Here is a 3,342-nt window from a genome sequence, read left to right on the forward strand (position 1 = left end):
GTGTTTAATTTATACGCCTTTGATACACATGCAGTACAGATATTTTTAGGATGAATATTGTTAATTGAATTGCTAAGATTATAGAAATCAAGTATTTCAGGTCTCAAACTCAGGATTTTACATTTTGTATCACAATTATTGAACTTATAACCACAGAGACAACAAAGTTGGCACATAGAAGAGAAATGCACATCCATAATTTACAACAGTACAGTATACACTGACACAACATAAACAAACCCAATTTCACAGTCAGCAGCCTCTCAGCAAAAAAGCGTTTATCCTGCCTAAGGCTAGGCCTAGCCTGTATATAACGTAGAAAGTTGGGAAAATTTGTAAGGCTATTTCTCGAATTTTAGCCGTTACAAAATTTTCTTTTTCAAATAATAGGTAAATTTAATAAGCTAGGCAACAAAAAAAAACAAAAAAAAACGAAACCCGAAATGATGTATGGTTGTGTTTACGAACTTTCAACGAAACCGGATAAGTCAAAAATGACATAATGCCCAGAGGGTAGGTCATTAGATCGCTCGTTTACGAATCCAAGTTATTCGGATACGGACAGTAAGGTATGGGCCTTTCATGTATTAAAACAAAACAAACACTTCACCGCTTAGCCCAATTCAACAACGAATTACCTCGCCTTGCCTACGCTTGTACTCCAACCAATTCTAAAAAACCCAGGCCTTTGAAACTAGAGCCTAGCCAACTGGGAAAATAAAAAAAAAAATTACAAAAAAAACAAAGGAAAATAAAATAGCCTACGGACTTACTACTACTAGTTCCACTGGTGTTCAGAGCCGACAACGACGTGTCAACAGTTTGTGGGGGACAAGAGATGGGTCATTTCGTTCATCATCTCAAAATACGGCCATTCTGTTGTGGGGGGGGTCGTGACTTCCCGTTGGAGTCCTTTTCCTGGGTGTATTTTTTTGCGCAGGTTCTTGCATTTGGTATTCTATCTGTGCGTGCGTAAAGTTATAACCCATTTCCCGCATCTTTATAAGATAAGATTTCTTTATAAACGGCGTTGTTCAGCTGTAGCCATTGTATATAGGGGTATATCGTTGTAAAAATAAACTTAATATTTCGACTTAAAAATTGGATAATATAATTTATTAAGTGAGGAATACTCTCTAGCGATGTCACTGGACGAAGGCATAGATGAAAAGAAATTGCGGACTCAAGGCTTAATCTGAATAGATTTCTCATAAAATTAAGGTCAGTTGACACCATGCTGTGGGCTATTGCGCCCGAGGCAACCTCCAACCCTCCAAACTTATCCGAAGAGGATAAGCCCGGAAAGTCCAGATGTTTTAGTAATTATAGCTAGTTGAGGAATGATTAATTATCACCTCAGGCTTGAGTTATCCGGTTTTCGAAAGTTCGTAAACGGGCCCTATGTCGTGTGTTACAGACGATAATAAGTTTCGTATTTAGCGCCCCGACGTTCTGTGGTGGCGCTGTTTGTTTATATCGTCTCTGAATGATAAGCCCCAGAAATACAACAAAAAATACGAGTAAACGGTTTTTGTAAACAGTGTGATTTTAATGTATGGTTTAATACATATAAATGTAGCTTGTAATTAGTTTGAATCCGAAAAATATGTCTTCTATTTTCTGTAATATCTGATATACTACACGTATTCCAGTACCGAAAAATTCGCTACCGTAGCGATGAGTCAGTCGTTCCGCTTCATTGATCTCGTGGACTTAGAAAGTATCGTAATGTAGCGCCCTCTATAATTCAACCCTTTTTGTCAAAAACTCCTATTCGTGAAGATACCGTGTGATGAGAGTGATTGTTGTATGCCATAAAATCTTCTGTCATACATTCAGAGCTTTTGGGGTTTCATTGTTGAGTTTGCTTTGAAACCAAAACAAATTAAAACGAGCGTAGACAGCAATGATAGCAATTTTATTGTACTTTATAAAAGGATATAAATATAGTACTGTAATATATTCATTTTGTGTATAAGGTGTCTATATAGATAATACTATTAAGTTTGTATCGACCAACCAAAACACTGGAACCATGTAATGAAACCTATTCCGTGTACACCAAGTTCTTCCCTTATAATTGTTATGTTATGTAATAATAAACTATAGTTTTAAATTGTGAAACTTGTACATAAGGTATGCAGCTGTATATAGTTGTAAATGATAAAATAAATGTGAACTGGCTTGCTATACAATACCTTGTACTGCTGTAAATATGTGTATGAGAGGTGAAGGTGAACTCTGCGGGTATAAATCAGATATTTATCTTCGTATTTTCTCCCTATTAGATGTAGGCCGAATTGTTGGTTTTGGTATGAACGGGCTACTTTGAAAGCAAAGGGGATAAAAAAAAAAGCTTCCTAAATTATGCCAGAGAGTTTCTACTAGTGTTCATAGATTAAGTGAGTGCGACTTGAGATCACTGTACATTCTTTTGGCCTAGTATAACGGAAATTCCCTATTGTGTCGGTATTCCATTTGTCTTGACAGTGTAAAAATTATATAATACCTTATACTGCCACATCAGATAAAAAAAAAACACTGGTGTAAACATGGGTGGGACACAGGATAACATTGACAAAAATAATAATAATAACAATAACAATAACAATAACAATAACAATAACAATAACAATAACAATAACAATAACAATAACAATAACAATAACAATAACAATAACAAGAACAACAACAACAACAATAACAATAACAATAACAATAACAATAACAATAACAATAACAATAACAATAACAATAACAATAACAATAACAATAACAATAACAATAACAATAACAATAACAATAACAATAACAATAACAATAACAATAACAATAACAATAACAATAACAATAACAATAACAATAACAATAACAATAACAATAACAATAACAATAACAATAACAATAACAATAACAATAACAATAACAATAAACATGGGTGGGACACAGGATAACATTGACAAAAATAATAATAATAACAATAACAATAACAATAACAATAACAATAACAATAACAATAACAACAACAACAACAACAACACTATCCTCTCGAAAATCTGTAATTTTAAAGTACTCAAAAAAATCTGGATTTCCTAATTAAACTAAGAGGATTGTTTCCAATCGGGTCTAGAAAACATTTTAAAAACAATTTTCAAGAAAACAAAACTGTTTACAACTTACAATGCCCGAAGGAAGACTCGGAAACAATGATCACAAGACAATAAAAGGGTGGTAAAAATGGTCAACGGTTAGGTCTTAATAAATATAATCATTGACCGCAAGAGAAACATAACGATCTAAATGAAATGCCGCCAATGGTGCGACTTCATTGTTGAAAACGCA

This window comes from Anneissia japonica, unplaced genomic scaffold (assembly GCF_011630105.1).
Source record: "Anneissia japonica isolate Jap-2015-1 unplaced genomic scaffold, ASM1163010v1 scaffold4058_len632159_cov189, whole genome shotgun sequence".
Taxonomy (NCBI): domain Eukaryota; kingdom Metazoa; phylum Echinodermata; class Crinoidea; order Comatulida; family Comatulidae; genus Anneissia; species Anneissia japonica.